The 15566-nt window shown below is 37.0% G+C and overlaps 1 protein-coding gene across 2 annotated transcripts in view; it reads left to right on the top strand.

The window, feature by feature from the left end:
* The window catches only part of LOC149218870 (1-acyl-sn-glycerol-3-phosphate acyltransferase BAT2, chloroplastic-like), a 52116-nt gene extending 39660 nt beyond the window's left edge, over nucleotides 1–12456 (top strand). Inside the window, exon 6 of one of the 2 annotated variants that reach the window (XR_016249196.1) lies at nucleotides 12084–12456. The gene's annotated coding sequence lies outside the window, so the exon portion shown is untranslated. Of the gene's footprint in view, nucleotides 1–11559 lie in introns of both variants that reach the window. The other variant, XR_016249195.1, reaches the window with a different exon arrangement.
* The last annotated feature ends 3110 nt before the right edge of the window (nucleotides 12457–15566 follow it).

Raw genomic sequence — 15566 nt, 5'->3', positions numbered from 1 at the left:
GTTTTAACCACGTCAAGAATACTGGTGTACTGATCTGTGATTTGTTTGTGAGCGATGTCTTTTGGTGTTCTATATAAGGAACTTACCTTGTAAATTCCTACATGGTATAAGAGCTATTCGAGGCCGCATCCGTTGGTGATCCAAATCCGAAGCCGGTACAACTGCATTCGACTCTCGTTTCATAGATCTATTGTTTCTGACTGCTTTCGGGCCAAGATGAATGCTCTTTTGTGTTAAGAGCATCTGTTCTAGTGATGAACCCCTTTCGTTTCATGCAAAAAGGTTTCCAGTAGTCCTAGCTACGTCATTTTTAAGATATAGAGGTATAAAATGTTTATTTGCAGTTATAGTTATTTATCTATCTGTTTATTTCGGTTTATAATCCTCTATAATTGTTTTTATTACCGGATCTATACCTTTCATTTCTGCGTATGCTCTTTGCCCTGCGACTCTGTGCGATTTGGGCAAACCAAAAACAAAAAGAAATGATTCTTCTCATGTGTATGCTCTTTTCAGTTGCGCCTTAGTGTGATATCGGAAAACCAAAAATATTGAGGAAAATATATAGTTTCCGGCCAAATCTAACTTTAAGGCACAAGACTTGGATTACTTTTGCATGTTTGTTTTGGTTTGTGTGGTTTTTTTTTGTTTTGTAGGCAAAAATGGGTTTTTCAAGTAAGCACTCACTCCAAAGCTTCAGTGAGCAAAAAAAAAGAAAAGAAAAGAAAACCCTTCCTCCTTTCCAAAAATTACAAACCTTTTAAACTAGCTCCCTTGGTCCAAAGTTACTTTATGAGAATAGAGGTCTTGGGTTCAAGTTTTATTTTTTGTTGAGTTACTTTTTCAAAAAGCCATGTAACTTATGTTTTAAAGTTACTTTGTGTAAAAGTGTTCTCACCCATTATAAAAAGTGAGTCACTTATAATTTTAAAGTCACTTTATCTTTTATTTAAGCTACAATTTAGTGGATAGTTCATAAAGTACCATTGTAAAAGTGAATTTCACTTATTTATAAAAGTGGGTCACATAAAGTAATCTTTTTTTTAAAAGTGAGCTAATTATATTAAGTTTGGAAAAGGGGGGATTTTTTTTAAATATAACATTATCATTCACTTCCCAACATTCACGTAGTTCGTCGGCATCTTCAACATTTTTTTTTAAAAAGCCATAATTTCTTCATCAGAAAGCCATTTTCAGAGCCGTTTTTTTGAATCGGCCTATTTTTTTGAGATCTTTCCATTGGAACACTTAGTTTCAGCATCTACAATTTTATTTTCTTTTAAAATGGAAAGTCCATGCCTAGTTATTCTTGACAACAACTACTTCCAATGGCTATCCTACATGGTGGATTTACTTAGAAGTAAATCTCTTTATAAAATAGCCTCAGGCCAAGAGTCTAAACCTAAAGATGAAGATAAACAAGCCAAATGGGAACATGTGGGTTGATAGGGATGTCTATTTCTCCAGAACTCAGATTCCATATCGCAGAAATTGATACCCCCGATGAAGCAATGAAACAACTCAATAAAGTTTTTGGAATTAAAAATGAAATTAGAGCCCATCAACTCGGAAATGAGTTTCTTACATTGGACCCCAATAATTTTTCTTCCATTGAAGATTTTTTGTCCAAATTCAAGACCCTTAGACTTCTCTTGGAAGGTGTTAAGGTTAAGAAAGAAGATGTTTGCCTTATCTATTCCATTCTTATTAAGTTAGGACCAGCCTACTCTGTATTTGTTTCCATCTTCCATTCTACTAGAGAAGCCTTTATTTCTCAAGGACAAGACTACAAGTCCCTCTCTTTTGATGCCTTTTGTGATTCTTTAATAAGAGAACAAGAAAAACTCTTACATCTTGGTATTCTTAATATTGAAAATTCTTCTAAGAAAGCCTTAGCAGCCCTAACAACAACCAAGTTCAAAGAATCCTAAGAAGCAACATCCTAAAAAAGAATGGTCCTAAACCAAACAAGGGTTGTAAGCCATTTCAGTCTCACAATGAAAATTCAACTCAACAAAATGATAAGGCAACTAAAAACAAAGGGAAGAAGACTGATAGACATTGCAACTTTTGTAATCATGATGACCACTTAGAATCCAAATGCTTTAAGAAGATGGGAGCCTTGGAAGCAGCAATGAAGAAACATAACATCATTTGGAGCACTCTTCAACTTCAACTTCATCTTCAGGAATAACACTTTCTCGATGTGGTTGTCAATCATCTCGATTTGGTTATGCACTAAATGTATCTTCTTCTTCTCATTCTCATGAGTGGCTCATTGATTCTGGAGGTTCTTATCACATAGCCAAAAACAAAGCCATATTTTCTTCTTTAAATGATTGTAACACCAAAAATATATATGTTGGTGATGATAGATCTCTTAGTGTTGTAGGGACTGGAACTATTCATCTAGACAATGGTCAATTTAATGATGTATTATGTGTTCCTACCTTACCCTGCAATCTTTTATCTGTACATCATATAACTCATTCAGGTGAAGGTAAAACCGTGTATTTAAGGACTTAAGTGATCTTAGACAGATTTTAGCTACTGCCATTGCTGATGATTCTACAAGGTTGTATAAGTTTAACAACTTTGGGTCATCAACTCCTCCCTCGGTATTTGTTGCTCATAATGATGAAGTGAGCAAACTTTGGCATGAGCGATTTGGTCACTCAAACTATCGCTCCCTTCAAAATCTATGTAAAGGAAATATGGTGACAAGTCTTCCTATGGTATCTTGGAGAGATGATGTTTGTTCCGGATGTGTACTCGGAAAACATCATCGGGATAGTTTTGAAAAACATGCCTCTTGGCACGCCTCAACCCTTTTACAGCTTGTGCATAGTGATTTATGTGGTCCACTTCTATTTGTTTCATTCTCTGGCTATAAGTATTTCTTAACTTTCATTAATGATTTCTCTAGACGCACTTGGGTATACTTCTTAAAACTCAAGAGTGAAGTCTTTAACATGTTCTTGGCCTTTAAGGCCTTTGTTGAGAAACAATCTGGACATCAAATTCTTAAGCTAAGATCTGATAATGGCGGAGAATATGTTAACAACAAATTCATCAACTTTTGCATTGAGCATGGAATTCAATTGGAACATACTGTTCCATATACTCCACAGCAAAATGGTGTAGATGAAAGGAAGAATCACACCTTAAAGGAAATGGCTAATTGTATGCTTCAATCTAAAGGACTTGGTCTTAATTTTTGGGCAGAAGCAATTAACTGTACAAATTACATAGTAAATCGCACTCCTACTAAGGTTTTAAAGAATATCACTCCAGAAGAAGCATGGAGCTCAATTAAACCAGATGTAAGTCACATTCGTGTTTTCGGAAGTGAAGCATGGGCCCATATTCCAGATGAGAAACATAAAGCCTTAGAACCTAAGAGTGAAAAATGTATTTTTGTTGGATATTCTGAAGACGTCAAAGGATATAGACTTTTTCAACCTAAATCCAAAAATGTTATCATTAGAAGAGATGTAAAGTTTGCTGAAAATATATCGGCCTATGAGCCTAGTTCGGCGGATGTGGCACCTCTCTCTATCCCTTCAACTTCTGAAAATATTCCTTCTTTAGATGATGGCAATCCTTCCCCACCTTCTCGGGATCCTCCTTCAGCGCCTCAGCTTCCAATATGGGTCCGCGCTACTTGGGATGCAACAAGTGCTCTTGCAGGTGATCCTACAGATCAACGTCGTACACGTTCTTAGTTCGATAAAGCCTCTTCTTTACTTGCTCAAGCTTCAATGAATATTGATCTTGACACCTTTGCAGAAGCTTCAGGCCATCCAGATTGGGACACAACTATGAATGAAGAATATCGTTCATTATTGGCAAATGATACATGGGACCTTGTTCCTCTTCTAAAGGGACGAAAACTTGTTAGATGCAAATGGGTTTACAGAACCAAGTTTGGACCAGATGGAAAAGTTGATAAACATAAAGCTCATCTTGTTGCTAAGGGTTTTTCATAAGTTGAAGGCATTGGCTATACTGAAACCTTCTCCCCTGTTGCCAAAATGAACTCTATCCACCTTGTTTGATCCCTTTCTGCCTCTTTCAAATGGGAAGTCTATCAGATGGATGTTAAATCCGCCTTCTTGCATGGGGAATTGCATGAAGAAATCTATATGGAACAACCTTCTGGCTTTATACAAACAGACTTCAGCCTTGTATGTCGGCTTAAGAAATCCCTTTAGGGTCTCAAGCAAGCCCCTTGGGCTTGGTATGCCAAAATGGATAGCTTTCTTTTAGATATTGGCTTTTCTAGGTGTCATTATGACAATACTGTCTACACCAACAAAGTGTGTAAGTCTCTTATCATTCTTGTTCTTTATGTTGATGATCTTATCCTTACTGGTAGTGATCCCAATCTTATAAACCATGTGAAGTCCAACGTTAAAAAGCAATTTGAAATGACAAATTTAGGACACTTACATTATTTTCTTGGTCTTCAAGTCTTGCAATCCAAAGAAGGTATTTCCCTTTCCTAGTCCAAGTATGCCTGTGATCTTCTACGCCACTGTAAGCCAACCCCTTCTCCCTTTCAGTCTGGAGCCAAACTTCCTGACCTTTCCTTTGTTGTTGGCCTTGTTGCTCGTTTATGCAAAACCCACATGAAAGTCATTGGAAAGCAACTAAAAGAATACTTCGTTATGTTCGAGGTATAGTTCGGTTTGGGATTCATTACAGTGCAGAAGTATTCCTCTATTAGTTGGTTTCACTAATTCTGATTGAGCTGGGGACCTTGATGATCGGAAGTCTACTGTTGGTTATGTCTTCACTCTTGGTTCTGGACCTATTACACGGGCTTGCAAGAAACAAAGTGACATTTCTCTTTCTTCAGCAGAAGCAGAGTATCGTGGCGCCGTTGAAGCTAGTAAGGAAGCCCTGTGGCTTCGTCAGATCCTGTCAGAGTTTGGTTTTCAGCAGCAACATTCGACTACACTTTGGTGTGATAATCAAAGTGCCATTCAACTATGCAAATATCCAGTCCAACATTAGCTCAACAAACACATTGAACTACATATGCACTTCATTAGAAAGCTCATTCATGACAATATTCTTGAAGTGCAATATTGTTGAACCGATGATCAAGTTGCAGACGTCTTTATAAAGGCTCTCACAGAGGCGAAGTTTACTAAACTTCAGGAAGTTGTCACTAAGGGGGGATAGACTCTAATGCCTCCTTCCTTCTTCTATTGTGTCATCTTTGTACATCCTTCAATCCTATCCCAAGTTGTTCTTAAGGGGGGATGTTAGGATATTCCGACACATGAAATAATTAAGTACAACTTGGTTTAGTGTATAGTTAGGTAAAGTGTGTTTCTTTAGTATGTACTTTTTGTAACTTACAATCCGACGATACTTTTTGAAACTTACGGAAATAACACATCCTTCATAGGTCTCCTACCTCTAAACATATTATCAATCTCAGTATTCAAGTCACACAATTATGTCACTCAAGCATCATAGTTTCTTTGTCATACTAATTTAGTGCATGACCCACAACCCTTAAGTCTACCTTCAACTTCATAAACATATCAACAACAACATGTGCACTAAGGATACTAGTAGATGTGAACCCTGTAAGGCAATCTCCTTGTTGCTAAGGGTATTCCTTCCTCACAATGATTAGACCTTCAAGACTTTCAAAATCCTTAGCTAATTTCTGCTCACAACATGACTTTGTCTTGAAGATATATATTATCATTGATCTGCCTGCAATGATATGAAGCCCTTGTCCTGAAGAAAAATCTGCTCCTGGCCCTGGCCCCTTAGATGAAACCCTTACTACTAATTAACTTCCAGAGTTATTCACTGCTGCTTCATCAACTGACGATGGAATCAATGTACTACAGATCACTTCTTCAAGTACTTTAACAGAGATTGTGAGATGATGCAATTGATGAACTCAAATAGACCTCCTTCAAGAACGTATTATAATACTGGATATTATCTATGCTCAAATTCTTAAGGAAGCTTCGAGGTTAGTTCAACATGTTTGTTTCAGGAAGAGGCTCAACAATATTTAGACAACTCTAAATTTTGTCTCTGAACCTAGTATGGTATTGTCGTTGGCCCTTTTCAGTTCTGATCTAATCACACCATTACTCTGCCAAAGACACAAGCATATATAACTCTGCATATTATGTTGCTCCTGTTGATGATCTTGTGTCTAGTAGTGGTGATGAATTTGATAATGACAAGGAATGATCATGTTGATCACTGATATGTACCAGTAGAGTTGTAGTCTTGTAGTAGGCCAATGGCCTCATAGCTTGTAGCATTGTTTTTGGACTTTATAGGCCATTTAGAGCCTCATTGCTTTTGTATTTTGTGGCACTTCCCGACTTTTGTATTTGGACTTAGTATATTAATTTTTTTGTTTTTTGTTTTTTTGTTTTGTTTTAATATTATAAATTTTTATGATGTCACCACACTTAATATAAACTTTTATGATGTCACCACACTTAATAAATATAAAGGTCACGTCTTTTCATATGACAAGGTCACGATGTTCACCAAACTTTTTAAGTAAAAAGTAAAACTTACCTTTCACGTAAAGAGATTTTGTATCCCTTTTGTTTTTTTCTTTTACTTTTAAAATACCATGGGCAATTACCATGGGTTGTTTCTAAAACCACGGGCTTCTCCACGTAAAAAGTTTTAAATATCACTTGGTATGAGATTTTGTATCCCTTTTGTTTTTTATTTTACTTTTAAAATACCATGGGCAATTACCATGGGTTGTTTCTAAAACCACGGGCTTCGGGCTTCTACCAGGTGATTTTAAATCCTTTTTTTTTTATATAATTTGATTTTTTTTATTTTTTTTTTTTTTTTTAACTTTTTCTTCTTCTTCTTTTTTTAATTTATTTACCTTTTTTTTTTGGTTAATTTTTTTTTATGGCCAGGTCAACTAGCGAATTGGAGACCCTCCAACTAGCGAATTTTCTTTTAATTTAATTTTAATGGCCAAAGGCCTAGAAAACGGAGAAAAGGAGAAACTCCCAAATTCTGAGCAAAATGCTTCAATTGTACGGCAACACGGTTGACGAATTTCGATAGCCAAGGACCTGGATCGGAGAACGAGCTCTGTGCACCGGTTAAGCAACTTAGAGGACCGAACTGCTCTGATACCAAATGAAGCGAACAAAGCTCCTTCTACAGATTAATTACTCCAAAAGACTTGGAATATCAAGATATCCATTTAGGATATAAATATTATATTAAATAAAATGAATAAGAATAAGAATGATTTACAAATGAGAACGAGAGGCTTGCTTATCTACCAAGCAAGTGTCTCTTCATGAAGAGTCATGTCCTATTAGACATGCCTCTTCAACCTAATTACTAGCTTAACTAACTATTATTTATGATTATTATCTTTTACATTATATTTATATTATTTTATTCGTTACATTGCCTTCTTCCTCAAAAAGCTTTGTCCTCAAAGCTTGTCAATGAAAAAGGCTTGATCTCTTTTTCTGCTTCGAAAGTCTTTCTGTCTCGGAACAATCATCTTCGTCAATACAAGCTGATATGATCTTCTTAGTGACAAACAAAATTGTCGCACTGAGAAGGGATCAGACCATCCTAGATTAATCTTTTGTATAGTATTCTGATCACTGGAATTTTGTAACGACTTGTTAGCATAAGACTGGATTGAGGTTACATCACTATTATTTGGAACATCAGTAGTTTTTTTTCATTAAAAATTAATTATTTAATGTATTTTTTTAAAAACTGGTTCATTGTGATCTGACCAGTCCCGGTTTGATCAGTTCCGGTTTGAAACCCGGTTTATTAGATGGACCGGTCCAGTCACCAGTTTCGGTTTTTAAAATTATGGTCTAACAACAATAAATGCTCCTCATTTTCTGTGCCCAATTTCTATACATGTATGGATTTCTGACAGCAATCAAGCCTTGAAAATCATGTCAAACTCTGTTTCGATTTCTGTGCACATTTTCTGTTGTACGGATTGCAATAAATGCAATGTACGGCCTGCAATAAATGATGGTACTTGCCTTGGTTTGCATGCCACCAACTCTCTTGGTATTTGCACCGCTTATTGTTGCTCTCCTCTTTCTTCAGCTCTCTATTTATCTCTCAATGAAAACCAGTAATAGAATCTCCTTTTATCTCCCATTATTATGAATTTACCCTAAACCTAGATCTAATGGCCCAGATTAAATCCTAAACTGGTAAGATCTATGGTTTTGATATAATCTCTTATTATCACAACTTAAATTGCTTAAGTCACTTAATTGTTTAATAATACCAAAAGTCACTTTATCTTCGTAACAAATAAAGTTAATGTTCTAGAGACTCCTTTTGGACATTCTCTCATGTGCTAGACACCAAGCCAATGTGGAAGACACTTGTCCGAGCTAAAATCTCAACATTGATGTTAAGGTTTTTGCAGAAGTTCAAAGGATATTATATATGGTTTCACTCTAAGGAGGCAAAGAATGCAGGGTTTGTCGGAAACCCTAGAGGGATAAGATAGCATTGTATCTTGTAGCTCTTGTGAGAGAATAAGACTAGGGTTTTGGAAACCCAAGTGCTACTTGTTACAATTGTTAAGAAGAGAAGGAGATGTTTTGTCTTAGTCAATGAGGACTTGCAGCTGATGATGCTAGCTTGTTGAGGATTCTTGGTTGAGTGACCAGCTTTGGTTAGGATTGATTCCTAGCTAGGAGGAGGTGGTGGCTAGTTTTATTTTGGTGTCTCTAGCTATGTTTTTGTAGAGCTTGAAATTGTACTAGCTTGTGATAAGTAGTAAGTATGTATGTCTGGTGGACGAAACTCTGAATCTACCCATGTACATGTGACGAAATTTTGCAGAAAAATGGGAACATCTCCAAAACTTCTTGGAAAAGCCCAAGTGCCCATGAGGGCCATGGGACCTGTTACCCCATAGCTTGCGCAAGGGGTACCATGGTTAATTTTCACTTTTAACTACCAATTTTGATAAGTTTGGACAATAGTGATATCCCTTGGCCCAATATGGTCTTCCACAAACCAACCAGCAGCAACGGATTTCAATTGGAAATGATGATATTGAAGCATGAAAGTATGGAGAGTAGTAATGTGCTAGGACAACAGTCAGGTACAGGAGATGGTGCAGTGTGATGAACTTAGGTATGGTCTTGTTCAGCGTTGGTGTTAAAGATGCTCAGATGAATGGTCTTGTAGATGGTATTAAAGATGCTCAGTTGAATGGTCATATACCTGTAAGAACTCTTAGAGCAAAAGTGGTTCCCCTGCAGGTAGAGTTAATAAAGCTATTTACAACAAATGTGAGAATGATGATAACCAATCTAGGCTTGTTTGAGGACAGAAACATAGGAGATTTAGCAATGATGGACATAATTTATACTATACAGGCCTCCTTGGGTGCCAAACGATGCATACTCGCTGAACTCATTAGAGAATATTATAACAGTAGCAAGTGAATTGATTAAGCCTCACATGGGTAGACTCCTTTCGAATTATGAAAGGACTTCATAGCCTTTGAGGGCTTTGAAGGATTTCCTACATACCCACGTGTGGAGAAGACATGGAACATTACTTGCTGGTTTTGTGGAGAAAAGGAAGCTCTTTGGGTCTTTGGAGGCTGAATGCCACACCAACAACCCCTTATTCGTCTTCATTTTTGGAGAAAGTTACTTTTGGAGGGCTTGTGCCCCTATACTTTGTACATGTGGCATTAAATGCCTCTCAAATTATGTCACTTCAATTAATTTATTGTTGAAGAGGGTCTTTTCCCCTTCATAGGCTAAAATAGGGGATTTTAGCTTAGAAAATATTATTTTATTGTAATAATGAGTTGAGGTTCTCTCCCGTAAATAGGGAGAGATCTAACCTCATGTTCTCATGGAGTTTTGGGGAGAAATTCCATAGCTAGTCTGAAATTTTCTACAATTTTTATGTTGTAAATTGGCTATGGATGTCTCAAGTTGAATGAACTTCTTGCAACAGAAATTTGGATGTGGAATTTCTCTTGTTTTGATGAATGGTGCTAGGGATTTGATGGTATTATTAGCTCATGAAGTTAACATATGTTTATGTTTGTGTTACGAGGGATGAATGGTATCTTGGTTTTCATGGTCAAAACATTGAATTAGTATGAGACCTTGTTTTAGCTCTCTCTCTTTCATTTATCTCAAGAAGTGAGTCTCCTAGGTTAACAAAGGTAGGAAACCTTAGTTTAGCTGTCGTACTTTTGCCCTAGATTCATGATTAATGAGGCGAGAGACCTTGTTGTAGCTCTCTCACCATTGTCTTGTGAATCTCATACATGATCTCTCTTGGAAACTTTACTCGACTGACTCCATATTCCCAGAATTTCATTGATAAGCTAAGGCACTGATTCTTCATTCTCCATCACCTTATACCTTTTATATAAATCATTCAAATCATTTTGTTAGGGTTTCCTATCCAAGACCATTCAATAATCCCGTGACTGTGTGTGTTTTTGGGGAACCTATTTGAGCCTCTATTGGTTGAGCCTAACCTTTAGATTGGGCCATAGGAACCTTTAAACTTGAACCTCAATACTACCAAACCCTAACAACCCAATCCTATGGAGAACCCCCCTTGATCTGAAGGAGACCTGGCTAGAAGTTAGAAGAGGGTTAGTGAGGTAATAGTGGCCCCCTTTGAGGTGCAGTGGGTCTCGCATTCTTCATCTTGAGAAGTGTGATATTTTACTGTAATAGGGGCCATAAGAAGTCTAAAAAATCTCTAATGTATGGAAAATAGAGACAAATCGACCTCTAATTCAGTTCTAAACCTACCTGCAAATGGAGACAAATTAACCTATTATTCTTATTTTCCTGTAAGATGGTGTGTTGTTTAAGACACACACAGACATAAACACACCACAGTTTTGATGTACCATATTTTGGGGTGTGTTTCCTTGCATTCTTGTTACAAAACTAGTACATATTTCCACGTTCATGCAACTTAGTTGCATATACTTCATCTCTTACGTTTAAATGAAGTGTTTGAGCTGCCCAATGATCGTGTACTTGCAGATTTGATTTTAGCTTGCATGGTCTTCTTGATTGGTTAATTTGTAGCACTTCTTGTTCATGCTGATTTGACATAACATAGGATTGAAATCATTCAGTGATTTAACACATATCTTGAATATAAGGGGGGCAGATTTACTGCTGTAAATTCTGCTGCGATAAACTTATTTCAGATCTATTATATTCATGGAAAAGTGTTCCATAAGGGTTGTAAATTGTAGTAGTAGAAGTACACTTGTTTTGTATCTCTTCTCTTGAACTTCCCAATGATCTGCATTGAAGTGAAGTGAAGTCTATACTGCTGTTCGCTGCTGTAATTATCTATTTCAGATCAGCGCTAAGGCTGACAACCTCTATTGAGAGGTGAACCTTCTTAATTTGCAATAAAAGTCATATTAGGAAATTTCTTCAGTTGTAAAAGTCGATATATTCTTTCCAGAAGAACTTTATACCTACATAATCAATTTACCTTTACTTTGTTTCTCATGCTTGTTAACAGCCACCATGCATATGGAAAATTCTTGAAAATTCCGGCTTCATACATGTTTCATAATGTTCACAATAAAGTGCAGCATCATTAAGAATCATCGGGCAGTAGGTAGCCATGCACTGAATCAAAGCAATCTACCTAGTACCACAATAAGGCATAGCTGCACACCTATTATGGAATCAGAATAAAGCTGGCTGCAGAGTAATCAGTTATGTAATTTGTTACATTGCCAGTTTAGTCACTTAAAGAGCAAATATCTCTTCATTAATCTAGAGCAGTGGCATACTATTCTCACTTAACTCTATAATATGCAGAATAGTGATGAGACCTCCTGGGAGGGGTCCATCTTTTGTTGAAGTTCTAGAAGAGAGTAACAACAGAAAGAAAGTTGGAAACTGTCCTTCAATTCTTCTCCAATGATTTTTTGGGGATTACTTTGTATTGGCAAATCCCTCAAGTTAAATGTTGCAACATTAAATGATCATTGCAGGCAACATATTGTATCATGGCTTAGTCATTGTCCTCTGGAACAGGTGTACAAGAAGACTTCAAATTCTGGTGTTTTTGAAACTTGAGTAAAGGGAAATATTTAAAAGCTTTTGAAACTTACAGCAATAACACATCTAGTCAATACCGTGTCACCAAAAGATCTGGCGGAAGGACCATCTACAGTGCTGAGACAGATCTTCTTTGTATGTGGTGAAAAGCAGTAGTGAATTCCAAATAATAGAACGACTCTACCACCACCACTAGAGTCGGAGATACCACAAAACATACTTTTAAAATATGCATAGTAAAATATGTTGGCCAAATAAATTATAAATTCTTGATAATATATGCTGTCTTTAGGTAAATGGAAAAAATATAGAGATATAGAGTTTCAAGACTACTTGCATTAGCAGTTTATATTTTACTTACATGGTAGCTTGTTATATATATTATACCCATTTGACTTACGAGTACAGGTTATATGATGAAGTATAGGTTACATGTACGTATGTGTGCTTTTTTTTCCTCAACTAATGGTGTCTCAGTTGATTCCCCTACCTACGTCTAGGTGCTTGGATGGTTCAGTTTGCTGAGTGTTTAAAGTGCAAGGACTGTAGACTAACCATGGAGCTAGGACATGGTTTGTGCATCGGAGTCCATAGACCACTAATGGTATCTCCCCATGGCCTTTTTCCTTTGGAAGTATCCTTCCCTCTTGATATGCGGGCATCCATCAAATACATTCATTCCGTTACAGTAGGCATTGAACCTGCTGAACACTGCACCAGATGTTGACCCATCAAAAACTCAGGTTATCCCGTACCTAACTATAAATGCACTACTTGACAGCATGATATTGTCTTTTGCTTTTTAATTGGTTGTACACAAATGTTCAACAGTTGACATACAGTATAATGAAATTACAAGCTGTGTTTTATATTGCACTTACATTTTAACGCATTTTATAGCCATCTAACTTCCAGATAATAGTCAACGCAAGTTAAATTCGATGAGATATGAGTTGCACGCATTCATGTATGTGCTCGTCTTTATTCTCTGTGTGCATGTGTGTATAGATAAATAAATAGGTGCAAAAAAAGACGTGGCTGACATATGCTTCAAATGGTTCTTAATGTCTTTTTTAACTGGAATAAAATGCATCGTATGCTGCATTGAATTTTCAACAAGCTTATATCAAGCGTTACGCGAGGAGACTGGAGAGCTCCTAGCGAGGCATGCTTTTTCTACATAGGCCCATCACATCAGTTTTAGCCCTGTCTCGAGTAGTTCTCTATCTTTTCTGAAACACCTAGATTAACTCTCTCTAGGGAGCCCATCACATCAGTGTTAGCCCGTCTTGAGTGGTTCTCTATCTTTTCTAAAACACCTCGATTAACTCTGTCTAGGGAGCTAAGTCAGGATAAGAAAGAAAAAAACAATAGCCAAGGTTGCTAGACTGCTGCAGATTGAATACCTTCAGCAAGGTTGAATTGTATGAATTTGCTTCCATTTGCTTTGGCAAAATACATCTTTTTTCCCAAAGAAAACCTCGCGGGAAAACTCTACAGCAGTTCCCCAAATTTCACGGATGGTACCTAGTATAAACCCTGTTGCTGATCACAGTGTGTAAGCCGGCAAGGACATTGAATGATGCACTCAACAGAGCCAGCCAGCACAGTGGGAGTAACCCTAAGACCTCTTGCATGAAGCTCAAAGCACACAACCACTTGAGCTAGCCCAATGGGCTAGGCAAATTATGTTTTATATTGACATAGAAATATTTGCAAGAAAAAAAACAAAAGTGGAAGGGTGTATACATTGATAACTATATCCTCTTCTTGAGCACTACTATAGCAGAAAATAAAATCAGGATACGCAATAGCATCCAAATGTTTAGCATCTTTAATAATGAGAAGGCCTTTGGCCAACACTTGCATACATACCTCTTCCTTCCAGTTTTAGGAAAAAGACTGAATTGCACTGACCTTATTAGCTAAAACAAATTTGCACCATAACTTCCAGATGTGGCAAGAAGACAAATCAAATTAAGGACAAGACCACCTGTACTCTGATACAGGCTGAACTTAAAAGACAAATGTAAAAGAAGGCCATAGTTTCTGGAGTATTATCTGAAGCAAAGGTTGTAGATAATCCGAGTTCTGGTAGGATAAATCTGTGTCAATTTCACTGGAATTGAGGCCTCCCTGAAGTAGACCTTCGACCTCTCTGAGAAAATTCTTTGAGGTCCCATTCGGCCCATCTGAGGGAGATTTCAAGGGTCTTCCAAGGCTTATCTTTGGGCTTCATGAGGCCTGACAACAGTTCTTTTTGAGGTGTCCTTAGGGCCTTACTTGGACTTGTCTTAGGGCAAAATTATGAGGTGAATTAGGCCTAGATTAGGGCACATTTTTCTGAGCTTGTAAGAGACCAATTTAGGTTCTGTTCTATAAAGAATTATTGACTGGTGTACTAGGTCAAGTCCTCTTTGCTGATGATTTGTTAAGTCCTACTGTACTCGAGGAAATCCATTTGAAGTCTGAAACAATTGAAGTTATTCTATGGGAGTTCCAAACCTAAGGGTTGCTGAACTGGTCTGAGTTTGTATGAAGGAAATCTGAGTCAGAATCTGGGGCTTGTCTTGAGGCAAGAGATGTATTAAAGTTATGGTATATTCGAAGCATTATTATGAGACAAGTCTGAAGTTTGAAGCTGAGGGATAAAATTAAATCTTGTAGCAGACCTTGGGACTTGTTCTAAAACCGTATCTTTGAGAGCATACCTTAATACTTGTTCTAAAGCAGATCCTTTGGGAGAAAACTCTAATATTTGTTTTGAAGTAGACCTTGAGAGTAGACCTTGACATGTGATTTGTTGCAGATCTTTGATGAATTGAATCAGACCCTTGACATGTGTTAAGGCAAGTCAGAGGCATCATTTATAACAGACTCTTTTGGAGCAGACCTTGATATTTGTAGCAAACCTTTTTGTGCTTGTTCTGCAACAGATCTTGAGGTTGTCTTTGCAAGTAGACTTTGACACTTGTAGCAGATCCTTGAAACCCTTGGTGAAGTCTTGGAGCAAGTTGATGAGTTAAAGATAGAGTGAGGGTACTTGCATTAATTATCGGAGGGTTGGGATGTTGTTGTAATTGGGTCATTGTCTCTGGTACAGGAGCCCAATAATATTTGATTTTATCTTTTATTATATAGGGTGGTAGGGTTGTGCTAGGGAAGGGAGTTGTAGTTTCCTTTACGAGGTTGTTTCCTCCTTCCAATGGGTGCTGGTAAATCTTGGAGTTGTAGCCCGTAGCTTCCATTGTAAGATAAATATATTTTTCATATATATCTTGTGTTCCATTTGATGTGATGTTATTGGTTAATTGTTGTGATACTTAAATTGTTGAAATTTATGAAATACTAATTCACCCCCTTTCAGTGTTTCCAACATCCTATCTAATTCATGATTGCTAATTTTTGGGCATAAACTTACTTGAAATTGAAGTTATATAATAGATAACATTGTATTTC

This window comes from Pinus tabuliformis, chromosome Q (assembly GCF_031772625.1).
Source record: "Pinus tabuliformis cultivar Carrire ecotype Pingquan chromosome Q, CPIR1, whole genome shotgun sequence".
Taxonomy (NCBI): domain Eukaryota; kingdom Viridiplantae; phylum Streptophyta; class Pinopsida; order Pinales; family Pinaceae; genus Pinus; species Pinus tabuliformis.
The sequence above is the reverse complement of the archived record's forward strand: the minus strand, read 5'-3'. Positions and strand labels throughout refer to the sequence as shown.